This window comes from Pipistrellus kuhlii, unplaced genomic scaffold, assembly GCF_014108245.1.
Source record: "Pipistrellus kuhlii isolate mPipKuh1 unplaced genomic scaffold, mPipKuh1.p scaffold_m20_p_14, whole genome shotgun sequence".
Classification (NCBI taxonomy): Eukaryota; Metazoa; Chordata; class Mammalia; order Chiroptera; family Vespertilionidae; genus Pipistrellus; species Pipistrellus kuhlii.
In genome coordinates this window covers 3425013-3451450 of record NW_023425449.1, presented here as the reverse complement: position 1 = coordinate 3451450, position 26438 = coordinate 3425013, and the positions used below count along the sequence as shown (strand labels likewise).

Here is a 26438-nt window from a genome sequence, read left to right as displayed (position 1 = left end):
TAAACACAAAGAAAGTATTTTATAATTACTTTATTATGAAATATTAAGTAAACAAAATAGTGAAAAATTATAAAATTCTTGTCTTGTCTGCACCTACGGCACACCAGGCAACATCTAGTGTGCCGCGGAACAGCGGTTGAAAAACGCTGCTCTAGGGGGTAAGATTATGGGAAGACTTTCCTTTTTCTTTCTTTTGTACATTTTTTCATTTTCTAGAATGAACATACATTGGTTGCCTGATAAAATAAAAATGAAAGTGGGGGAAGATCACGCCAAGTGCCTGATCCAGCTCCTCTGATATAAAGTAGGGACCCAGCGAGCCTTCCATCTCTAGGAATGCCCTTCCGACACTTGGAAACAGCTCGTGTGTCTCCTGTGTCTCCGTCTCGTGTTAAATATTTCAGCGCAGTCATCGCCACCCTTCTCCGACTTGATTTCAAGGCTCTCTCATCCCTCCTCTCCACAAAGGCTCCATCTGTTGAAACCCACTCAGGGGATTGTATAGCCAGCGCTCAGAACCGGCAGCAGGCGCCCGGTTGCTCATTCATCTGTTCATTCACTCACCGAGTAAATGCTGGTTAAAAACCTTCCATGTTGGACATCCTGGCTTTTACATACCTCTCCTCCCCTTCCCCTCCTCTCCCCCTCCCCCTACCCCCACCCCAGCACACAAATGGTTTTCAGATTTCCTTGGGAAAGGCCTTCTTCCCTCATCCTCAATCCTATGCTCTGGGAGGTTCGGATCCTACCCCAGCTTCTCCAGGGGGCGGGCATTTGATCCCAGATGGCCAATCAGAACGCTGCATTTGCCAAGCCATAGGCAGAGGCGACCAATCAGAGACATTGGGACTCGATTCTGAGATTCTGGTAGAACTATTGGAAAAATGCCCCCCCCCCCCCCACCTTCTGCTAGAACTGCTGACAGCCATGTTGTCACCATAATCCAAAAAGAAATGGTAGGCAGCACTGAGAGATGGAGAAAAACTATGAAGCCTTAGCAGCACCATTTAAGCCCTAAATCCCATCCCTGGGCTTTTCAAGGCCCTAGGCCAGCAAACCCCCTTTCTGCAGAAACCAGTTTGAGTCAGGGTCCCGTGTTAAGGTCCAGAGAATCCTGAGTAATGAAACTGGAAGTTCTGTGACATATGCCACCCGCCAGCCATGCACAGATGAAGCAAGACGATCCGTGCCATCTTCCCTGGCACCCAGCCTGATGTGGCGATAGCCGGGAACAACTGCCATTGTTGAAAGCCAATAAGATAACTGCTTTAATTAAATTCTACACAGGCAACAGGAGCGTGAGGGGGTGGGGTGGGGGAGTAAGCTCCCCTAAGAAAGAGCACTTCAGCCAACTCTGTCTGGGCACTCAGGCAGGAAAGGTAGAGTTACTGTTAGGGGGGGGTCAAGATCACCCTGTTGATGGGAATCTCTCTCACGGTAAACTAAAACTAAAACCACCCCACCGCGCACTGCACGCGGGAGAAATGAACGTAAAGTGCGTAAGGACTCATTCCAAACGAACCCACAAAGTAGTGTTGGAAAGACAGCGGCTGCCCTGGTCAAAGAGCCACCATACAGAAGAATGTCATCGATGCCCTGGCTGAATCGCTCAGTGGTTAGAGCAAGTGGCCCTCAGACTAAACGTTCACAGGTTCTCGATTCCGGTCAAGGGCACAAAACTCAGTGGCAGGCTCGATCCCTGGCCCTGGCTGGGCATGAGGGGAGGCAACCAATCAATGTGTCGCTCTCACTTCAGTGTTTCGCTCTCTCAGTCTCTCCCCATCCCTTCCTCTCTCTAAAAATCCATGGGGCGGGGGGAAATATCCTCCGGTGAGGGTTAACAACAACAACAAAAAGAATGTTGTTGGAACGGGACAGGTGATGTCACACCCTTACGCCACGCTCAGGTGGGATTTTGTGGTTCCTTTTGCACTCCCCTTTCTCACCCATTTGGATTACGGTTGGTCAAATCATAACAACTCTTTTCAAGATGAATAACCTACTTACTAATCTTGTTACCGAAGGATGAAAAGGGAAAGAGAGAGAGAGAGAGAGAGAGAGAGAGAGAGAGAGAGAGAGAGAGAGAGAGAGAACCTCTGGTTCCAGGAAATATTTTGTGACGGATGAGCAATGCGCCGGATGACAGAAGACAACCATGACAACGCCAGCAGCACTCTTTCGCTGAGGAAGGTCAGTCTTTTCAAGTGAACAGCGCTCTTGCCAAGGCCAGGAGACGCTGTCCTGTGGTGGCCTCTCTCCCTGCCCCTGTGATATCACACGTGACATTCCTACTTCCTGAAAACTCCACGCTTGGATGCACCCACCATCCAAAGATCAGCCTTTAAACGAGAACCAACAACCCGGCCTCTGGGGCGCTGGAGCCAGCTCACCAGTTCCAGCCGGCGCACTGCCTCCTACATGCCCCCCACTGAGGATCAAGCCCAAAACCTGGCATGTGCCCTTGACCGAAATCAAACCGGGGACCCTTCAGTCTGCAGGCCGGCACTCTACCCACTGAGTCAAACCGGCTAGGGCTCTCCATTTTTGACACTCATGGACTTCCCTTCCTGATGGCTGAAATACACAAATATGTCATTTGTATATTTCCATCAACTCTGTGTTCGTATCAGGAAGGACTCACGCAAACCAGCACCGGCCACCACGCTGTCACGTGTTCCATGCCACCCAATCTGCAGTAACCACTCACCCACCTGAGTTCTTTCCACATCGCGGCCGCCTCCTACGCAAGGGTTACCTTCTAGAGTCCGCATGCCATAGGAAAAGGGAAAGGAGACTGAATTCTCCTGGGAAAATCCCGCAAGAAGGTCTCACCATGGACACGGATAAACCCATCTCCCACGGAAGTCCAACGAGACCCATTTTTCCTCAGCCTCCGATTCGGTTCCTCGGGTCGGACACCAGGAGAGATCCCTGGCGTGGGCTCCGGGGCCATGCGGCATGGTGATTAAAATCTATAAATACGAGGAAGGCGCCCAATGGCACAAGATGCTCACGTTCTAAAAAGCCACGGGCACCCGGACCGACAGAAGGAGCAGCAGGCCTGCGTCTCGCTTCTGCGCTCACTCCAACAGAGACGCCAGTTGGGTGGAATGACAGGATCGCCCACGCCATTGGACGTGTTATTTTTATCTCCACTGGGTTCTGTTTTTGTTGAGCAAGTATATTTGGATCTGGATGAGTTAAAAGCAGGAATCTTTTGATATGACAGAGCTATGACTTCCGTAAGCCTCAACAGCACTGACGGGCTCTGGGGGCAGAATGAACTTACGGGGGGGGGCATGAGGGAACTTGCCGGAGTGATGGGGACCTTGTAAACCTGCATTGGGTGGCGAGATGGGTGTGACATATTAAAAAGCTGGTGTTGCTCAGTGGTTGAGCATTGACCTATGAACCAGAAAGTCTCAGAATCAAACCAAGAGGTCAAGGTTCGATTCCTGGGTAAGGGCACATGCCTGGGTTGGGGCCTCGATCCCCAGGGAAGTGTGCAGGAGGCAGCCATTAATGCTTCTTTCTCATCATTGATGTTTCTATCTCTCTCCCTCTCCTTTCCTCTCTGAAATCAATAAAAATACATCTTTAAAAAAAAATCTCATCAAGCTGTGTGATTGATATGACTTGTACATGTCATAGCATGTTGTTACACCTCAATTATAAAAAAAGTTGACAGTATGCGTGAGAGACTGCCGTGTAACGGTCATCATCCATGGACCTCCATTCTATGGCTAACCCTCCCAGAGGCTACTCAGCCAGTGGAGGGTGGTGAGCAGACCAGGGAGTCCAGGGAAAGAAGAGGGATGTGCCCTGTTGTGGGCAGAGGGCACCCAGGCTCCTGGAGGTGGTTTGCCATAAGGAGCCTTACAAGAGTGATATGTTGCTCGGCCCCATTGCTCTGTGGTTGAGCGTCAACCTATGAACTAGGAGGTCACAGTTCGATTCCCAGTTTGACTCTCTCTCACCACTGATATTTCTAACTCTCTCTCTGACGTCAATTAAAAAAAGAGTTAACACATTGCCAGTAGGTAAGATCACTCACTGGTCCTCTAGCAAGACCCCTTGGAGGCAGAGACTGGCTCTATGCCTGCAACAGACTGTTTGTGTTCCCGCAAAATGCATGTGGGGAAACCTAACCCTCAATGGGTGGCATATGCAGGTGGGAACTGGGGGGTGATTAGGTCACGAGGGTGGAGCCATTATGAATGGGACCAGTGTCCTTATAAAAGAGACCCCAGAGCCCTAGCTGGTGTAGCTCAGTGGATAGAGCGTCAGCCTGCAGACTGAAGGGCCCTGGGTTCGATTCAGTTGGGGGCACATGATTGGGTTGCGGGCTCAATCCCCCTGGGTTGTGCAGGAGGCAGCCGATCAATGATTCTCTCTCATCATTGATGTTTCTATCTCTCCCTCCCCTCTCCCTTCCTCTCTGAATTCAATAAAAATATATATATATATATTTTTTAAAGAGACGCCGGAGAGCCCCCCAGACCTCTCTGCCCGGTGGAGTTAGAATAAAAAGATGGCCATCTATGAACCAGGAAGAGCGCCTTTGCCAGCCGCCAAATCTGTCAGCACCCTGGCTCTTGGACTCGCCAGCCTCCAGAACCGTGAGAATTACATTCTGCAGCAGCAACCCAAACAGACTGAGACACCCACTAGCTGGTAGAGTGAACTTGGGCAAATGCCTTCTCTTATTTCAACTTCCTAGGGCCGCTGTGAATTTAAACAAGATCATTCAGACAAAGCTCTGAGCATGGGGTGAGCTTTCAACAGTACCCAATAAATGTTAGCTATTGGGATGCGTGCTGACGGGAGCTGGGCGTGTTTCCTCCCCTTCAGAGGTATAGTTCTTACAGAAATGAATCATGGGACCCGATAACCTTGCAGGGTCTCGATAAATATTCATGGAGTGGGTGAAAGAACGCACGTGGATTCAGATTTCAACAGAGGCCGCTCTCGTTTCTACGGAGCTGAAATCTACGTCCCGGCTACAATTACCACCCGCTCTCATTCCTCTTCACAGCGAAGGGGCCAAGGGCACCCCGGCAGCCCATCGGCCATGGCAGCGAAGGCTCCGTTACTTACCAACTGGGTAACCTTGAACGAACTACTCAAACTCCAGGCTTCGGTTTCTTCTCCTGCAAAACAAAGGCAGAGCAAGGATTAAGGAAGTCCCAACAGACCTCAGCACACTATAAGCCCAGCACATCCTGGCCACCATTATTTTCCCCAATACCAAAGCCACGGCCGGGAAATGAGAAGTACCGACTCCGAATTCCAACACTTCAGACCCCTGAGTTCACAGAGCACGTTTCCCAAACATGTTTTTTTTCTTTTTTTTTAATATATTTTATTGATTTTTCACAGAGAGGAAGGGAGGGGAGAGAGTTATAAACATCGACCAGCTGCCTCCTGCACACCCCCTACTGGAGATGTGTATGCAACCAAGGTACATGCCCTTGACCGGAATCGAACCTGGGACCCTTCAGTCCATAGGCTGATGCTCTATCCACCGAGCCAAAGTGGTTAGGGCCCAAACATGTAGTTCATGTAATGTGCACAACAGTCTTACGTATTACAAATCAAACTTTGGAGACTCAGAGAAGTTGAGTAACTGGCTGAAGGTTGCACAGTAAGTGAAGAGCGAAGGCCCAAACCAACTCCTATGCCTGAGGGACAGCCTGGCTTGGCGGGATGCTGGGACTCTGGGCTCCAGCACCACTGGGTCTTCGGCAACATGCTCAGCCCCACTTGACTGTGAACCGGTGTCAGTCATTCCACCCCTGACTCACTTCCTGTTCGGGTTTCTTCGCGGCAGAGGCAGGAAAACAAACCTGCACGTGACACCGCCCTCGTCCCTCTCCCGTCTCACAGGGAGATTCTGATGAGAAACTTGTGAATCAGAGGGCGCTTTCATGGAAACCACAGTGCACATCCGATTCGAACCCGCGCTCCGGCATTCAGTGAGACAGGGGCTGGTCGGCGGTGTGTAAAGACACTGCCTGCTGCAGCAGGGAAACAGGACCCCTTGCTGGCCTTCCCTCGATGGCTCTTTAGCTGCCTGCGTGCTCTCCTTGCTTTTCACCAGATGTTGAAACCGTCGGGAGCCACTTAACCTGCCTCATTGTATTCTCCAGAGACCTCGGCCCTGTCTGTCTGTGTCCCGGGAGAACATGGCAACCACTTCTGCTGCGTCTGCCCCCAATGCTTTGTTTTCCTGCTTTCTTTTCTGTGGTTTAAAATCCCCTTTTAAATCGCCCTGACCGGTTTGGCTCAGTGGGTAGAGCGTCAGCCTGTGGACTAGAAGGTCCCAGGTTCGATTTCAGTCAAGGGCATGTCCCTTGGTTGCGGGCACATCCCTAGTTGGAGGTGTGCAGGAGGCAACTAATCAATGTTTCTAACTCTCTTTTCCCTCTCCCTTCTCTCTCTAAAAAAAAAATATATATATATAATTAATTCCCTTTTAAATAATCATCACAGCACTGCTCCATGGCCAGAGAAAGTGGGGATCTCATTTAACCATCATCAAAGCCAATGTGTGCAATACTCCCGCCCCCTGCATGGGGGTGTGCACACCGCGCACACACGCGTACATGCACACTCACAGATGCCCAGAAACATGGTTACGGTTCTCCTGACTCCTCCTGCTATGAGGGATTTTTTCTTTCTTCCTCTCTGATTCTTTGACCACGTTTACAAAATTGAAAACGGGGAGAAGTTGTTCCCTGAGGAAGAGCTTTAGGGCCTGGGGCCAAAGCTCTAGAAATGAGAGTGAGGGCAGCAGCAGATCACACTCACAAAACCCTTAAGAGCACGAAGAGGAAGCTGGTCACGGCATCTGAGAGGCAGCCCCAGGGGACAGCGGGCAGCTCCCCCAGAGGAAGGTGGTGGTCTCCACCAAGGGTGGTGGCTTTTTCACTTCTGCTGTCCGGGCAGCGAGACCTGATCTGGTCTCCCTCTTACACTCCCACCAGAGGCTGCAGCCCCTGCTCAGTCTCTCAGAGCTCTGTGACCCTGGCCAGTTCACCCCTCTTGTGACTGCACAAGAGAACCATCCCTGCTGGTCACCTGTTTCTAAAAACAACACCCAGGGCTCACACACACCATCGGTCTTCTGCCGGGACTGCCCCCTTCTCCCACCCGGCCCCTGACCTCGCCGAGGACACGCTGGGACTGTCCATGTCCCTCTCTCCTCCAGGACACCATGCTGCCTGAGGACCCACACTGTGTTCCGGTCAACCTGGTGTCCCCAAGGCCTGGTTCTATGCCTGACGCATAGTAGGTCCTCAAAAGCGCAAGCAGAACTGAATTGATTTCTTCTCTCTGCAAAGAAACACCCAACCAGAGACGGCCCACGGCCCCGCGCCCCCAACAGCAGGGCAGGGCAGGAGAGTCAGGACCAGGAGACCTGCCAACTCAACACTCCTCCCCACGGCTCTCCAGGTGATCCCGGGGCTCTGTGCCCCTGAAAACAGACAACCCCCTCATTACACCCATGAAGAACCCCAAGTCCAAAAGAACGACAGGACTTGCCAAAGGTCTCTCAGCAGATGCGATACCGTGTTTTTAAGAAGTCCCCCTCCCAGAAACACTGCTTCCTTTAGGGGAAATGCCTCTTGCTGGCAGGTCTAAGGCAGCACTGCCACCAACCACACCAGACAGGAGCCAAAGCTCCCTCAGACGCAGACTGGATATGTTTTGAGGATGGGTCCTTTTTTAGGCTAATTCTCTACCATGGGAATCTAAGGCTCTAACAATTTTCCAAAAAAAAAAAGTTGAGCTCCCCAAATAGTTTTGTTTTTTTTTTAACAACTAACTATGACATCAAAGATGATTTTTAAAGAAGCCGTTTCTACATGTAACCCCTGCCCCCAAAGAATTCCTCGTCGATCCCTGTGTCCTATTAAATATGAAGCCCTCTCAGGCAGAGACCTGTGCCCTGGGCGTGTGTATTCTATTAAAAGGAACAACTTCTAGTGTAGACAGAGTTCTTTTTTCTGGAAAAATACAACACACACTTCTATTGAAAGTCACTGACATGTTTCTGATAAACATCGCAGCAAAACCCAGGCAGCAAATTAAGAGCATCTGGAAATTCAGGGCCTAAGACCTGAAGGGCGCCATTTTCTAACCTGCTTCGTTCTAAAATTCTACGCTTTCCACATCCCTGTTCACAGGACACAGACAAGGAAAGCAGGTGTATTCCACCAGGCCCAGCAAAATCCCTCCTGAAGTCTGCAAGAGTTGCTATATATATATAAATATATATATATATTTTTTAATTGATTTGAGAGAGGAGGTAGAGTGAGAGGGAGATAGAAACATCAATGATGAAAAAGAATCATTGATTGGCTGCTTCCTGCACAACCATGTGCCCTGACTGGGAATCGAACCGTGACCCCCTGGTTCATAGGAAGATGCTCAACCACTGAGCCACACCGGCCAGGCTGCAACAGGTGCTTATGGCCCTTGAGCTGGGTCGACATGCTTCTGAACATGAAATAGCCCCTCTCCTGGTCTGAGTGTTCTAGCTCTGGCTTAACCGCAGTTCCCAGAGGAGGGAGGGTGAGTTTTAAAGACACTGTTGCTAGGGCCCGACCTTACACAATTAAACAGATTCTCCGAGGACCGAACCCCAGCACCAGTTTTCAAGGCTCCCCAGGTAATTGTAACAGCAAATGGGACTGGGGAGCACTGGGTAGGGATAACTCATTAGTCAAAGGAAGCCCCCTGGGAAATCTATCTGGAAGCAAAGGACTCGTTGTAATTAAATAAAACAGCAGATGCAAAACGACCTAACCCAGAAGGCACTTAGTAAGTGTTAATTAAACAAAAAGTTACAAATCAAATAATTACTCCTCCACAGCGAATTCATCTTCTAATTTTATTAGCTTCTTGATTATTTGCTGGGTTTTCTTAGCTGTAATTCCTTCTTTCCCTGTTTATAAAGTTATAAACTTAGCCCCATCACCCCATTCAATTACAAGAACTCTGTAGTACTTCCCACAATCCTTAATCACTGTTTTAATACAGTTTTCTCCCAGAATAGTGGCTAATGCAAACTAAATACTCAATAAACGTTAGTTATTTATAATCATTATTCCACAGTATCATGATCCGCTGCCTATACATGTTAGACAATGTTATCTCATGATGTCGTAGTACTTTCAGCTCTACGCCCATAAGAAAAAGTTGCCTTTACCTTTACGAATTCTCAGCGACTTGAGGGGAAAGGAAGATGCTACGTGGGAGAGTGCTTAACATATCAGCAAATATTCCAAATAAATATTTTGAAGCTTTAACAAATCATCTCTGTAAAATAGCAGCACTGTCATTGTGTACCATTACCTTCCTTTTTCAAGAGAGAAATGGAGAGAAACACATTAACGGGTGAGCACAGCAAAGACGGTATTTCTGGAATAACGGAGAAGTGATTATCCAACAAGCACTTTTTGCACGTAAGGATGTATTGCCTTTAAAGCCAAGGGAGTATTTACTTGAAAAGGTGCCATTGAGAAAAAAAAAAAAAAAAAAGAAAAGAAAAGAAAAGAAAAAGAAAAAGTGCCACTGGGGGAGGTATATAGACTATTGCTTCGGGATATCTGATCTACCTGCCTGACTTGACAGGAGAGTGAAACTGTAGCACAGAACGAAGGGAACAGCCTGGGTCAGACCGTCAGGTCAGCAGCATCAGGACCAGTTACCAAGCTGCCAGATGCCCAGTTACCCAGGGGTGATCATTTTGCTTCCTCCCACATTCCATCTCCTCCACCTGGCTCACCGCGGCCCAGGTGCTGACTCTCACTTCAGGCGCACTGCCCAGAGGTGAGCTGGGTACACAGCTCCGGGGCAGTTCCCGGACACCCTACTCCACCCGCTCACCTGCCAGGTGGTGGATCCGTCTGACAACTACCTCCTGGACGAACCTTCCACCCTGTGCGGCGTGGGTTCCTGCGGGTGTGGGCAGACGTTCTGTTTGCTGAGCTGCACAGTCTAAGCACAGCCACGATGGAACGGAAGTTCCAGACAGGAAACCGCACAGAACCCCAAACTCCACCTTTTAGTGGTCGAGAGACACTGAACTCCTGTGGACCCAGGATTAAAACCCTTGTTCTGTGGATACATTTCGTAAGTGAGCTTCCTAGCTGTACTGGCGGCAGTAAAAGAGAATGTAAACAATGCCTTATGAATGAATTTCCTTAGGAAACCCATTGTAAAATTTTTTATTAGGAAAGAATTCCTATTTATTGAATACTGAACTTTGGCCTACTTTGTGGTAGACTGTCAAGCACACCAATTGAGGGGTCGCTGTTTCTCACTTCCGTACCTTGAAAATAATTGTGGCGCAGTGCTTGCCTGCTACATACTGTTAATGTGTATGAAAGGAAATCTTTAAAGCAAGAATTTCATTCTGGAATTAAAATGTATTATAAGTTATGAGTGGTGACGTTGTGAATGTAATTTTGTGAAAATTATCTTAGTCAAACTTTGTATAACCCTAATGACAACCGATGCACCTTAAAATGACCGCCCCCCCCCCCCCCCATCACAGACTCTGCCACATTGCTAATCAAATCTATTAAAAACTAGAGGCCTGGTGCATGAATTCATGCATGGGTGGGGGTCTGGCCAGCCTGCCCCAGGGCCGGGCCAGCTGAGAGGAGATGGGTGTGTGTGTGTGTGTGGGGGGGGGGTGTTGGCCTGCCCTACCCCCTGGTTGAACTCCCAATTGAGGGAACAATTTGCATATTAGCCTTTTATTATATAGGCTATATCAAACCCATTGGCATGGCTCAGTGGTTGAGCATTGACCTATGAACCAGTTTGATTTATGGTCAGGGCACATGCCTAGGTAGCAGGCTCAATCCCCAGTGTGGGGCATGCAGGAGGCAGCCAACTGATGTGTCTCTTTCACATTTAGAGAGTGTCTCTCCCTGCCACACTTTCTAAAAATCAATGGGAAAATATCCTCAGGTGAGGATTAACAGGACAAAAGGAAGGAAGGAAGGAAGGAAGGAAGGAAGGAAGGAAGGAAGGAAGGAAAGAGAGAGAGGGATGGAGGGAGGGAGGGAGGGAGGGAGGGAGGGAGGGAGGGAGGGAGGGAGGGAGGGAGGGAGGGAGGGAGGACGGGAGGGAGGGAAATTGGATTTCCTTAGAAGTAGTAGCTAAACAAAATCTGTAAAACTGCTTGCAAAATCTCATCCTGAACCAGAAAGAACCAGATCACCCATCTGGGCAGATTTAAATTCTGACTCTAAACTGCCCTGGCCGTCCCGCTGGGCTGGCCATGCCTTGGTTCCTGTCCCCAGCCTGTGCCTGGCTGTCACGGAGTCCCAGCAGAAGCTGCAGGGGGCGGGGGGCACTGGGTGGCTGGGACACAGTGCAGCAGCTCCTGTGGGCGCGGCCCCCACATCCCGGGAGGAGGCGCCGCGCAGGGGAAGCCTGGGGTCCTTCTGCGCGCCTGTGCCCTCCTGGGAGGCCGGCAGCACCCAGGGCGACCCACGGGGCACTGGGCACCTGGGTGCATCTGCACAGGACTCCGTCCTTGGCTGCCTCCGGGGCGGGATGCTTGGAGAGGGGAGCTGCGGCTGCGCAGCCACTGCGGGGAGGCAGGGGGGGGGGCGGGGTAAGGAGGTGAGCCTCCCTGAGCCTCTGGGACCCTAACGAATCCATCTCCCCACAGGCACTGGCCGTGGGCCCAGGAGCAGCGAACTGCAGCTCAGAAGCACCAGGGGAGCTTTTCAAACCAGGTTTCCCCGCACCGTGTGTGCAGAAAGCTCCCAGGCGGCCTGCGCACGGCTGGGGGCCGGGCTCGCTCCTCTGCCAGCTGGGAAGGTGACTCCCACCAGCAGCCGGAAAGGGGGGGGGGGGGAGACACGACGACGACACCGCTGAGAGGAGCGGTGACATTTATCGATTTTTTACAGAGAGGAAGGGAGAGGGATAGAGAGCTAGAAACATCTATGAGAGAGAAACATACATCAGCTGCCTCTTGCACACCCCCCATTGGGGATGTGCCCGCAACAAAGGCACATGCCCTTGACCGGAATCGAACATGAGACCTTTCTGTCCGCAGGCGGACGCTCTATCCACTGAGCAACACCGGTTTCGGCACACCTTCTCTCCCTCTGCCAGCCACCACCCAGGCTCTGCGGTCAGGAGACAATCCCTAATGCGTCTAAGGGCGGTCATTTGTAGGCCTCACGTAGGCCCAAACCAGCTTGGGGGGGTTGGGTCTCCTAAGAACACCTGGCACCCACAGGGTGAGGGTTTCGCACACTTTGGCGTCTGGCGCACACAGGCTGCCACCGGACAGCTGGGTGATCCTGGACCCACTTCACGCCTGTGGTCTGGGCTCAGTTTTCTCGGCTGTAAAGTGGGGACGATCACGTTTGCCAGGAGGAGGGTGAGGAACTGGGAGAAGGCCCCAGTGGCCAGCCAGCAGGGAGTCCTAGCAGGTGGCAGCTGGTACTCAGGTGGCAGGCACCACCCTCCTCACCCACCCCACACACCAGATTCCGGCCCACCCAAACCTCCAAAGTGCGCCCCCTCCTGCCTCGCTCGCCCCCCTCTGTCCCCACAGGCCGCCCCGGAGGACCAGTGACCTGTGATGCAGCTGGAGGCACCATGCAAAGTCCCCACCCCCCATCCCAGGGTCCCTCAGGAATAATGAACAAGAAGTCACTTCCCTATTCCTCATCCCAGACTTCCTTAATTAACATCAAATATTTGCACACGCTCTAAGGCCTGTAAACCTGCATTACTCACGGGGGCAAAACACACACAACCTCCCCCACCTCTCCCAGCCCCCCCATCCCCACCCCCACTTAGAAGCAAAGACAGTGAGTGTGGACGGAGGTGGCCCAGTCAAATCCCAGAGGAACAACCTTGAACTTGGAGGAACGACCTTGAACTTGGAGGAGGAACGACCTTGAACTTGGAGGAGGAACGACCTTGAATTTGCGCAGCACCGGGGTGAGCAGGGGAAGTCAGTGGTCCACCCCTCGGTGTGTGGGGGCGGGAGGGATGGAAGTGCACAGTCTACCCCAGCCCCACCCTGCCAGCAGGAAGTGGCAGGCTGCACCCGCTGGTAAAACCCTGAAAGCCTCCAGCACATTGGGGACCAGCTGTGGTGCAGAGCCCTCTCCCCCAGCAGCCCTCCCTCAGCGCTGCCAGGCGCCCCCCAGGCTCCAGAAGGGGACGCGTTCACGTGGGGCACTGTGGCGGCTTCCAGAAAGTACCCTGACGGGTGCCCAAGGTTAGACCTGCTGACCAGCACCCCTGGGCGGGGGGGAGGGGCATGAAAAGGGCAAACAACATTCTGCGGGATTCAGAAGAGGGACCGGGACTCAATGTTCGCTGAAGGAGAGAGAGGGAGGGGAGGGGACCCACGGAGGCAGGTGGCAGTGGCTCCAGGGTCATGTCCCTCCCTCTGGGACACTCAGGTCACCCTGCCCCAGGCTCCTCCCCAACCAGGGGATAGGAAAGTCAGTGCTAAGCTCTCACTCTAGCCCCAACGGGGCCACCAAAGGAGCTCAGGGCTGCGCTCCCTGTAGTGCCCCCCGATTCCATGCCCCTTCTAGTAAGGCACCCCGTTTTCCTAGGGGACATCCTCAGCCCTCCCTGCAGGGGCTCCAGGGGCCAGCATGTTACCTAGGGGACGGCACTCAGCACCCAATCTTCCAGAACCAATAGTTGCTTCCAGAACAGTCATGTGATTCTAGGTGGCCAATAAGAGTCCTCTTTAGATTCAAGAATGGGCATGTGGCTAGGCCCGTGTGGCTCAGTGGTTGAGAGTCAACCTATGAACCAGGAGGTCTCCATTCCATTCCCCTGTTAGGGCACAGGCCTGGGTGACAGGCTCCATCCCCAGTAGGGGGTGTACAGGAGGCAGCCAAACAAGAATCCTCTCTCATCATTGAGGTTTCTCTCTCTCTTCACTTTCCTTTCCTCTCTGAAATCAATAAAAATACTTTTTTTTTTTTAAATACACATGTTGGCTACAGAGGAGCCTCTCTGCATTCTGTGCTGCCGCTCCCGGGGCGTCTGAAACGGGGCATCGCTTCCTGGCAGAGTGAGGGGAGCCTCCAGGCCTCAGACTCGTGCGGTTTCTCACCCCTCCGCCGCCCTCAGGGGCAGCTGCTGCTTGTGCAACGGGAGGCATCCCTGCTTCCTGGCCTGGCCCGGGCAGAGGGCTCCGTGTGCAAACGCCTGTTCTCCCCCCCAGCCAGCCGGCCCCAGGAGCGTTCACACGCAGCATCGAGTTGTTTTGTTTATATCTCATTCATTTCTTTTTTTAAAATTTAATATACTTTATTGATTTTTTTTTTACAGAGAGGAAGGGAGAGGGATAAAAAGTTAGAAACAACAATCAATTGCTTCCTGCACACCTCCTACTGGGGATGTGCCTGCAACCAAGATACATACCCTTGGCAGGAATCGAACCTGGGACCCTTGAGTCCGCAGGCCGACGCTCTATCCACTGAGCCAAACCCGTCAAGGCTATATCTTACTCATTTTTTTAATATATTTTTATTGATTTTTTTTACAGAGAGAGAGAGGGATAGAGAGAAACATTGATGAGAGAAAATCATCCATCAGCTGCCTCCTGCACAGCCCCTACTGGGTCTGTGCCCGCAACCAAGGTACATGCCCTTGACCGAAATCGAACCCGGGACCCTTCAGTCCGCAGGCCGACGCTCTATCCACTGGGCCACACCGGTCTCGGCTATATCTTACTCATTTCTAAGGAAAGAGCATCCTGCAAGGGGAGGACAATTTCAGGAACAGCCCCGAGTCTGGATTTCTGGCCGCAGCTTTCACTCACGGTGCGGCTCTGGCCAGCCGCCCCCGCCCCGGTGCAGGGCCAGTCCTAGGTGGCTGCCTGCTGCCCCGGGTGACTGACCGCCCCTGGGGCAGATGCCCTCAGACCCCGCCAGCCCCGGGCTCCTGCTCTGCAGTCTGGGCGTCAGGCCTGAATGGGAGCCCCATGGTTAAGGTTCTCCTCAAAGGCCTAAGACCTCTGACAGTCACCTTGAAATGACGACTCACTGTTGCTCAGGGGGCCAAACAGGTCTCTAAGGCACTCAAGTCCCTATGGCCCTGCACCACGTGATGATCATGTAAGGCTCACAAGACTCCTTTGCTGTCGGATCTCCGTCCAAAGTTACGCCATGTCCCTCGGACGGCTGTCAGGGAGGGGCACAGTGGCCTGCTGCCCAGGTAGAAGGACCCCGCCCCCGCCAATGACGCCCCACGGCTGGGTCAGAAGAGACCTCCCCAGCCCCCGCAGGTAGGCATCCATCTACAAACCAAACCTGTGTCTGCTCCAGCTCCCCCTCCCCAGCCCACCCAGGGGCCGTCTAGACTCGCTCAGACAAGGGGGAAGCGGAAGTCCCAAGCAGACGCTGGGCCAAGGAGGTGGCGGGCCTGCGGGGGGAAGACCGGCCTGGGAGGAAGCCCAGGCTCGCCCGCCACGTGTCTCCGTGTTCAGCTTCCTGCCTGGTGGTTTATATTCCAAGCACCAACCCTGCGAATGCCCCCTCCCCGCCACATACACACACCTGGTGGTGAGCGTGCAGGTGGGAGTAAGGCTCGGGCCTCCGGCCCCCTGGCTATTTGTGCATTGGCTGCGGGCTCAGGCTGCAGAGCCTGGGAGATCCCTCCTCCAGCTCCTGGGGGTGCGGCAGTCCCAGGCGGCCAGGCCTCCTCCGCCTTAAAAGCCAGCCCCCCTTCAGGTCTCTGCTTCTGACCCTCTGGTCCCTCGGCGCACCCCTTCCCTGACTGTGACCCTCCCGACCCCCTTTTACAAAGACCCTTGGGATTATACGGGGCCCATCCGGACCCAAAGCCAAGGGATCGGAGCAGGTGAGACTCTCAAGGTAAGAACTGGGCATCACCATCCCCCCTCAGAAGCTCACTCACTTCTCAGAGAGCTTAGGTGACATTCCCGGGACATTCTTGCAGATCAGACTAGCTGGGCCTCTACTCCCTCTCTCTTTACACCGACTTCTATCCCGACTCGACACCCCAGCCAGCTCCTGGCTGCCCCTCTCCCCGGGGACCAGAGGGCCATCTGCCTCCCTGTGATCAACTCACTGTCGGGGACCTCATGTCATGTGTCCCCTCCCCCCAGCTCCCGGGGAATATTTGTAGGATCTGATGAAGATCTAAGCCTGTGATGGAAACAAAGAATGGGTTCCTACTAATGGAACGCCAGGCAGTCATTCATTCATTAAATAGATATTTCCTGAGCACCGAGGGCATGCTCCGTGTGAGAGCAGAAGCACAAGCGTGAGCACAGGTCAGGTCACAGACCTCTCAGGTCTGACTGTGAAACAGTGTGACAAACATGCGGTGTCCTTGTGGTGGATGGATGGATGGATGGATGGATAGATAGAGTGCAGAAAAGGTGGCTGTGGCTCAGTGGTTAAGCGCCGACCTATGAACCAGGAGGTCACGGTTTGATTTCCACGCCCCGGTTGCGGGCTCAATCCTCAGGGCGTGCAAAGGGCAGCCGATCAATGATTCGCTCTTATCGTTGATACTTCTGTCTCTCTCTCCCTCTCCCTTCCTCTCTGAGATCAATAAAAAAAATTTTTTTCAAAAGAAAAGATGGTGTCCCAATGGTGAATGAATGAATACATGGGTGGATAGATGAATGAACTGCAGAAAAGATGGTACCCCTTTGGTAAATGGACGGATGGGTGGATGGATGGACGGACAGGACACTTGGCCTGTTGGGAGGAGGGGTGGCCATACAACTAACTCTTCACCCCCAGGTCCCTGTTAGCTACTGGGGATCCCTGCCTTCACTGACTCTCCTTTCGACACCCCCGGGGCAGGAGAAACAGATGGAATGAGCCCCCTTTTACAGCCACTGCTGGCTTCCTCATTAAAGTCGAGGATTTGTGTTTACTCAGCATCTAGGAACACAGAAGCAAAAAAAAAAAGTGTTTAAGAGAAAGCAGATGAAATGTGGGTACGGACCAGCTCATAAAACCAGGGGGAAGGCTGGGAGTTGGTGGCTCTGATTAAACAGACGTGCGGAGAACTAGGGCACGAGAATGTGCGCTGCGGGTTCCCAGCACAGCGTGCATCTGGGCTTCCTGCAGGATTGACTGGTTCCTCCGGCCACGCAGCTCACGTGGCCTTCCCTCCCGGCCCTTGCCACGAGGCTGTCACGGAGCTTCCAGACACAGCCTGAAGCCCTCACCGGTTTGGCTCAGTGATAGAGCATCAGTCCGAGGACTGAAGGGTCCCGGGTTCGATTCTGGTCAAAGGTGCATACCCCGGGTTGCAGGCTCCAGACCCTCCGGCCCTGGTCAGGGAGCAGATGGAAGGCAACCAATCGATGTGTCTCTCTCACAAAGATGCTTCTCTCTCTCTCTCTCTCTCTCTCTCTCTCTCTCTCTCTCTCTCTCTCTCTGAAAATCAGTGGGGGAAAGTACCCTCGGGTGAGGATTAACAACAACAACAAAGAAAGACTGCACTTAAGTCCCGCGCACTGGGCGTTAGTTGGGGACAGACAGCCTTTGGAGCAAGCCTGTGGGCTCGGATAAAAAAGAGCCTCCCTAATGAAGGGTCAGAGACGGACCCTTCTAGAACATTCCCTGTCATCTCGCCTTGCAGGGCTGTCTCCTCATGGGGCCACTGCCCTAGATCCTGGCCAAGGACCCCTCCAACGGCTGCTTCCCCCAAACCCCGCCCTTCCTCGTCCAGGCGGGAACGTGGGGTGTAAGAAGTACCTCTCTTCTGAAACGCGGCCGGGAGTCTGGGCTGGAGGGAACCTGAGTGGCAAAGACGGGGGGCGAGGAGCCCCAAGAACCCCCAGGAGTTCCCTGGAGAAGAATCACTTCCCAGGGATCAGAGCGGGAAATGAGGGGGGACACCCCGGGCCAGCCTTAATGGAACCCAATGAACGAGTTTCCACAGCGGAGGGCAGCAACGGGGGGGGGGGGGGGGGGGGTAAGGGGGGAGGGTGAACGTGAGCCCAGAAAGCAGCCCGTGCCTTTGATGAAACCCCCATCACGGCTTTCAGCTGGCTCCCCCAGACCTTCACTGGCTCTGCACCGTTTTTGAAGAAAATGATCCTGGCCGAAACCGGTTTGGCTCAGTGGTAGAGCGTCTGTCTGCGGACTGAAAGGTCCCGGGTTCGATTCCGGTCAAGGGCATGTACCTTGGTTGCGGGCACATCCCCGGTAGGGGGTGGTGCAAGAGGCAGCTGGCCGATGTTTCTCTCTCATCGATGTTTCTAGCTCTCTATCCCTCTCTCCTCCTCTCTGTAAAAAATCAATAAAATATATATTTTTTAAAAAAACGAAGAAAATGATCCTGAACAGACACGATTCCCCAGCCCCACACAGAGCGGCCGCCCTCCTGCCCCCTCCCCCTCCTTGGAGAGGCAGCGGACAAGGCGGCATCCTGGGCTCCTCTGTCCCAGCAGCTTCCTCCCCGGGTCGGCCCTGGGCAGGTCCAGCGCTTTCTGGCCCTGAGGCCGGAGCCCGTCTCCCCGGCCTGGGCCCACCTCCCGAGGCTGAGGCCCAGCGACCACCACAGAGCTCCCTGGAAACAGCCTGGGTTCTAACACCAGAGCGGAGTCCATCCCGGGTCAACTCCGAGCCGGCCTGGACTCGCAGCCGCTCTGCGCATGAGGGATCAAGAGCAAAGCACACCAAGGCCTGCTCCTCCGAAGCAGAGTCCGTCCCCCTCACACCTTGTAGTTCCAGGAATGCTGGAATACCTATTTTTTTATTTTTATTTATTTATTTTTTTGCTTATGCTGTTCCCTTTCTCTAAAATGCTGTTCCCAGCACTGGCCTTCACATTCAGTTGAAATGGTCCCCTTAGCTATCAAGCCTTCGCCGGCCCCTCCAGATCCAGCTGGACAGGCTCTGAGTGCATGAGCCTGGCCGAGCCCAGCGCTGATCTGGCTGGACACCCTCCAGGCTGGCGTCTCCGATAATCTCTTGCTCCCAACACTATTTTTAAAACGTTACTGTGCAAGATCTAGAATGTATAAAAAGTACCTAAAGAATCATCAAACCACCTCTCATCTCACCACCCAGCTTAAGGAGTAAAGTCTAGTGGAATACCAAGTCCCCTGGGTGCCCCGTCCCCACCCGCCCCTCGCCCCAGTTCCCCAGGGGTAAGCCCTGCCATGCATTTCTTTACATTTTACTACAGCAGACAGGTGCCCCCATAAAGAATGCATATCATTGTTTTGCAAGCGTTAAAATTTCCATAACCTGAGCAATGGCTTGTTTTTATGTCCATCTCCTCCACCGTGCAGTACCCTCTGCCTCCTGCCAATGGCCCCTAGCCCAGACCTGGGCACACGGCTCATGCTTCATGCACGCGTGTAGGAAATGCAAGGTGAGCCCGACTGCTCAGGGGTTGAGCATTGGCCTCTGAACCAGGCGGTCAGGGTTCAATTCCTGGTCAGGGCACATGCCCACGTTATGTACTCAATCCCCTGGGGAGGGGGTGGGGGCGTGCAGGAGGTAGCCGACCCATGATTCCCTCTCATCATTGATGTTTCTATTTTTCTCTATCTCCCTTCTTCTCTGAAATCAATAAAAATATTTTTAAGAGAGAGAGAGGGAGACCTATTACCCAGGGCCTCACCCACACCCAAGTGCATCCTCCCCACGCCTAGGGGATGCTTTGTAGGAACCTGGTTATTACTTAACAGAAAGGAGTGAAAGGGGAGACGGAATACACAGAGGCACGCCATCGCACAGCTTCGCCAGAGGGGCTTGCTGGAGGCCAATGGCAGGGCTGGTTACACACCGCAGGGGCCAGGCCCCAGGAGCAGCGGACACCCACGCCCGCAGGTAATTAAAGCCGGAGCTGCCTTTTCCAGCCCGGCTCAGCGCCGCGGGCCGCAGGGAGGACTCTGAGCTGAGCTAGTCCCGCTGGCAGGCGGTGATGTGGGGGATTAAATGAGATGATGGGCGTGGTGGGGGTCCTCTCCCACCTGCAGCTTCTCGTTCTGCCTCTGACCCGGAAACAGCGAGGAGGAGGAGGAGGAGGAGGAGGAGGAGGAGGAGGAGGACGACGAGGAGGACGAGGAAGAGGAGGAGGAGGAGGGGACCCTGCCCCACTCAGCTGAGTCAGCCCAGGACCCACGGACCCACGGACCCGCGGGCAAGCAGCGGGAGGCTGGGTCCCTCTCTGCTTCCTCCAGAGCGCAGGGCGGCCTGCTGTACACGTGGCTTCCTCTGGGGGGCGCTCAGGAGCACCCCGCCCAGACCCCGGGCAGGGGAGCGGATGGGAGGGAATGGGGAAGAAGAGGGATTTTCTGGACATGCAATCCACGCCTGGGTGAAATGCTAAAGATGGGTTCCTCTTTCCCATCTCCTCCTAGGAACACACATATACACAGAGTCAAACTGTGAATCTTGGCACCCGAAATAGCTTAAAATATGGCCATTTCCATTCTCCTCCCGAGGCAGAAAATGAATTCATGGCCTTATTTATCAGAGGTACGCCTGGCGCCCACGGTCCCCGCCTTTCAGGATTCTGTGCCTCCCGAGCGAGCGCGTGCGGCTGAGGAATGTCGGGCGACGGGGAGGAGGGAGCAGCATGCCTGCAAAGACCTCCGCAGAAAGCGACGTTTTATTTTTATGTTTAAATATATTTTTATTGATGTCAGAGAGGAAGGAGAGGGAGTGAGACAGAGAAACACCAATGAGGAGAGAGAATCACTGAAGGGCTGCCTCCTGCACACCCCACTCTGGGGATCCAGCCCGCAACCTGGGCCTGTGCCACACCGGCCAGGCCAGAGCGACATTTTCTGGTTTGTTTGTTTGTTTAAATATATTTTATTGATTTTTTACAGAGAGGAAGGGAGAAGGATAGAGAGCTAGAAACATCGATGAGTGAGAAACATCGGCCAGCTGCCTCTTGCACACCCCCTACCGGGAATGTGCCCGCAACCAAGGTACATGCCCCTGACCGGAATCGAACCTGGGACCCTTCAGTCCGCAGACCGACGCTCTATCCACTGAGCCACACTGGTTTCGGCGCGACATTTTCAGTGCCATCCAGGCTGTGGGGAGCCTGGTGCTCCCTGAACGGTCAGAGCTCAGCCACCCACCCAGTCAGCATCGTCTGCACCCATTTCTCCCTGCCCCTGGCGGCCCAGCACGGAGCGCGGGCAGAGGGAGACTCTGCCCCTGCTCCATGGAGGTCAAGTGCACCCCGCTCTCCGGACGTGCAGGAGGGGGGAGACGCGAGTGCTGTGGACATGAGGTTACCGGTCCTCCCTGGGAACACACAGGACAGCAGCTCACCGCTGACCCAGAAGCCCCCTCTGCTCGGATTCTTACCCAGACAAGGCCACCCATACAGAAAACTACTGTGCTTGCCATGGCTACCAGCCCACAGCTGTCACTCACCCTGCCTTCCCCCAGGATAATGTCCACTGGACCTGAAGGGAGCTGCCGGTATTGGGGTCCCTCTGGATGCCCTCAGCCTCATCAGCTTCTAACCAGGGGCGAGTGTTTGATTCTGGAAGAGGCACGTGACCTCCCTAGACCCCACGTGACCCCGCCTATCAAATGCTGACAACGATGTCTTCGATGTCTTCTCGTAGGCCCTGCAGGGTCTGATCCCTGACAGCTATTGTAGTTAAGAATTGCTAAGAAGCCGAAACCGGTTTGGCTCAATGGATAGAGTGTCGGCCTGCGGACTGAAAGGTCCCAGGTTCGATTCCGGTCAAGGGCATGTACCTTGGTTGTGGGCACATCCCCAGTGGGAGGTGTGCAAGAGGCAGCTGATTGATGACTCTCTCTCTCATCGATGTTTCTCTCTATCCCTCTCTCTTCCTCTCTGTAAAAAAAAAAAAAATCAATAAAATATGTATTTTTTTAAATCGCTAACAAAAAAATAATAAAAAAATAAAATAAAATAAGAATCGCTAGCTGCTGTGTTGGTGAGTTTGGTCTGTTCCTTGCAGAACACTTACGAGGGGATCTAAACGCTGGTCTCTTCCATCCCTGGAAACAGTGGAGTTCTAGTTCCTCAGAGGAGAAGGAGGAGGAGGAGGAGGAGGAGAGAGGAGGGGACGGGGTGAAATGACAGAACCGCATTACAGAAAGCATGTCAGAGAGAGAGAGGAAGAGAGTCTCCAGCCACCTCCATACCCTTTTTGTGTGTTTCCTTCCAAGCTTTTCCCTAAAAATGACTGCTTTCCTCGGCTCCCTCCCAGCCTCCTCGGCCCTCACACTGAGTGACGGCAGCATAACCGGTGCGAGAATCAGTTACTGTCAGACACCCCGGTGGTTTCTGATTTCTTTTGTTCCTGTGAAGATCTTTTTTAAAAAATGTATTTTTATTCATGTCAGAGAGGAAGGGAGAGGGAGAAACATCAATGACGAGAGAGCATCGTGGATCAGCTGCCTCCTGCACACCCCTCCCTGGGGATCACGCCTGCACCCTGGGCCTGCGCCCTGACCGGGATTCGAACTGTGACCTCCTGGTTCCTGGGTCGACGCTCAACCACTGAGCCACACCAGCCGGGCATAGTGTGAAGATCTTGGTGCAGCCCTGTGTCCACAGAGAAGTCCCCCAGAGACGGGCTCTCTGGGCTGCTCTTTGGAGGACACCGTCGGCCACCGGCAAGGAGCTGCGGGTGCCCGCGAGGGTGACACCTTCCCGGGTGCCGCGCGGGGAGCACACAGGCCCCCCTGGGTTTTCTCCGGCGGTGCCGGCGCGAAGGGAGCATCCCTGGCTCTGCACATCGGCATTCCGGAGTCTCCCTGATGGAGTGCCAGCTCCATAGGCACGGGGGCCAGCTCCCTGTGGGCAAAGACGCCCGGCCTCCTGCCCCCGCCGCTGGCTAATAGGATCCGAACAAAAGCTCGGGTTTCCTTTCTCTCAGCATTAAGCGCCCAAGGTCTCGGGACAAAGATGTTTACGTGGACAGCAGCATTTCCCAGCCACGCTCCGGTCATGGTCGCAGGGGCAGGCGCCTGGGGGGCGGGGGACACGCTGAAGGCCAGACCTTGTTGATTCCGCATTTGCTTCTGCGAAGGTCAGGCCAGAAGCATGCAAATGTCTTTCCACACTTCCCCTGCCTCCCGCCAGTTTCACCACCGAAACCAGGCGTTGAGAAAGGGTGCTTGGGAAAGAGCTGGTCCCCTGGAGGCAGGGCCTCGGGGAGGGGGTCACCTCCAAAGGCTGGGTCCCCCCACCCCCCTGTGGACCCAGGAACCCCTTTCTGATCAACCCCACAAAGGGGCTCCTCCCAGAGGCTCAAGGGCAGGCATAAAGGTTCGAAATAAATCTAGAAGCTCTTGGGACCAGAGAGACTGCTTTTATTCAAACACAGTGAGTCAGACCTCGCCAGGCCAAGGGCGGCTGCGCCCTTCCTGTCCGCTGGGTCTCGCAGCCCAAAACCCCCTCCAAAGTAATCACACTCGAGAGGGGAGACCCCAGAAATCACTACGGCACACGTGTCCTATTTGTCACCCGCCACTGGGATGGGACGACTGCGCACTCTGAAGACGTCCCCGACAAGCCACAACATCGATGTTCCTCTCTCTCTCCTTCTCCCTTCCTCTCTCTCCAAAAATCAATTTTAAAAACTTAAAAAAAAAAAAAAAGATAAACAAAGTAAACACTGCCCAAACTCAAAAAGGAAAACCTGTTATTTATTTAGGGAAGCCCAACAAAAATACCCCGAATCGCAAACCCCCACAACACGATGTTGATGGGCGATGCATTATTAGAGAGGCTTTGGTCTGGGCTGAAAACGCCCGTGCAAGGATCAGACACGCAGCCTCACGCCCAGTTCCTGCTCCTCCTGCATCCGCGGGCTGCTCTGTCCTCTGGCGTCCAGCGAGCTCCACGCTACCGCCAATCCTGGTCAGAGGGCCTCTCCCCTTCCTGAGTGACGAGGAAGGGCCGAGCGGGGCTGGGCTCGACTTAGTCCAAGGAAGCAAATCCAAGGCCCCGCCTCCCCCAAGCTGCTCAGGCCCATAAGGACTTGTGTTGGGTAGCAGTGCGGCTCAGTAGTCATTCCCTACCTGGACCCATCACATCATAGGTACTCATAGTAGGGCCTCGCGCATAGTAGGTACTCAATTACTGTGAGTGACAAGCAGGGCGGGCCCGATTCCTCCACAACGAACTGAACTCTCGACAGCCAGGAAGGCAGGTTCAGAAATGACTGGAAGGGGCCACTGTGTGCTCACCCACAGGACTCTTTGATCTGTACGTGCCTCTCGGTCCCTGGGTCCCCGGGAGCTCAGAGCAGTATACCCAAAACCAGAGTTCAGAGCAGACATTTTAGGATGTTATTGCCCGAGTTTCACTTCCACATTGATTTCTGAATTCTACTTCAACTCTGGTTTTGAGCAAAGCTGGCGCCAGGGCATAGACTTGCCAGAGCCTTCAGGCTCCTCTCCTGAGTCCCAGCCCCCAGGGCTGCATGGACCCGGGGACTCCAATTACTGAGCCCCTCGTAGATCCCAGCCCTAAGCCAAGCACATTCAGACATTTTCTGAGTCAAGAGCCACAACAAGACACAAAAACAGGCATCCGGATGCCATTTGCAAAAGACTCTCCAGTTACAGAGCCAGGTGTGAACGGAGATGTACCTGGCCCCAAGGTCCTGGTTCTTCACCCCACCACAGTCCCCTTTCAGAGGAGAACCCCAGAGGGGCCAGCCCCAGGGTTCAAGTTTGCAGAAAGCCACATGGTTTGAAATTATCTTAAAGAAATACCTGCCCTGTCATCAAGTTCATACCCCATATCTCTGCCGGAAGGATAGCCCTGGCCCAGAATTAGCACTGGACAATCGGTCCTCGCCCACCTGTGACTATGTCTTGGGGGAGGGAATACATTTTTGGAGATTTTTTGCCAGGGGCTGTGCTAGGAGCTTTCATGCATATTAGCTCACCGAGTCCTCCAAACATCCGGGAGGCAGGTGAGATCAGCCCAGTTTTACCCGTGACGGTTCTGGCTCACCCAGGTGCCATGATTCAAGGTCACACAGTCACAGAGGGGCAGGGCCAGGGTCCTTCCGCACCTCAATGCAACAGTCTGCTGGACCAGCACTGAGTGTAAATTCTGAAGAGAGCCCCTGGCCAGCCAGAGACCCTCTGAAGCAGATGAGTAAAGGATGGAGTGTTCTTCCCCTTTCGGCCCTGCCTCTTCCCATCCTTAACTCCTGGGCAGGACTGCACTTCACTGTCCTCCCCCATTCTTCATTTTATTTTATTTTATTTTATTTATTTATTTTTTATTGATTCCAGATAGGAAGGGAGAAGGAGAGATAGATAGAAACATCAATGATGAGAGAGAATCATTGATCAGCTGCCTCCTGCACACCCCCTATTGGGGATCGGGCCTACAAACTGGGCATGTGCCTTCAACTGGAATGGAAGCTAGGGACTCTTTAGTCCACAGGCCAATGCTCTATCCACTGAGCAAACCGGCCAGGGCTGCCCTCCCTCTTCTTGTCCAAGGGCACTGGTGGGGAGAGGAGGCCCTTAGTCTCTGACATGGAGTCTCTCTTATCTGGTGCTGGGCCTCCTTTTTCTCCGTGGATCTAAGGGCTTAGGCTCCCGCCAAAGGAAGGGCAGGGGCAGAGGGATCGTTGGTGCTGGGAAAGGAAGTCCAGTCCCAGCATCCCCGTGGCCTCAGGCCTCATGGGCAGACACCATGGAGCCTGTGAAAGCCTGGCGTGGGGGCCAGAAGACCTGAGTTCCAGTCCTGACTCAGCTTCTTGGGCAAGATGCTTCCTTCCCCCTCTGGGTCCCAGTTCTCTCATCGGTTACATTAAAAATACTGGATGTCTGCCCGGCCGGCTCGGCTCAGTGGTTGAGCATTGACCTATGAACCAGGAGGTCACGGTTCAATTCCTGGTCAGGGCACATGCCCAGGTTGCCAGCTCCGTCCCCAGTGTGGCGGGCGTGCAGAAGACAACCGATCGATGATTCTCATCACCGATGTTTCTATCTTTCTCTTCCTCTCCCTTCCTCTCTGAAATCAACAAAAATGTATTTATAACTAAAATAAAGTAATGAAACTGGATGCCTACAACCTGGAACTGTGAGCACGAGGTCCCACTCCGTCCTCCCAGACCACAGTCACGTGGGCGGCCCCGCAGGCTCATGCTCTCCCCTTTCTTGCCCGCCAGCTCCTCCCCGCCTCGAGCTCCAGGAGAGTCCTGGGGGCTAACGAAGGGGCGTTCCTCTCTACCCCTCCGGGCTCTCCCGCGGCCTGTGGCCTCTGTCTTCCCGTCAAGCGCGTCTTGGACAAGTCTGCCTCCTCCACTAACTGAGCCATCAGCTGCCTCAGGAACCTCCGGTGTCACATGCAGACCTGGATCCCCAGTGTCCACCCTGGTCCCGAATGCAGGAGGGGAGTGGGGACCGCCCAGCTCCCCCTACTCGGAGCGCGGCCCACGCACGCAC

The 26438-nt window shown here is 53.7% G+C and overlaps 1 protein-coding gene across 2 annotated transcripts in view; it reads right to left on the bottom strand.

Annotated features, from left to right (window-relative positions):
• Positions 1-5156, bottom strand: part of CYRIB (CYFIP related Rac1 interactor B) — a 71492-nt gene extending 66336 nt beyond the window's left edge. Inside the window, exon 1 of one of the 2 annotated variants that reach the window (XM_036437554.1) lies at positions 5098-5156. The gene's annotated coding sequence lies outside the window, so the exon portion shown is untranslated. The remainder of the gene's footprint in view (positions 1-5097) is intronic. The other variant, XM_036437558.2, reaches the window with a different exon arrangement.
• Positions 5157-26438: the final 21282 nt, after the last annotated feature.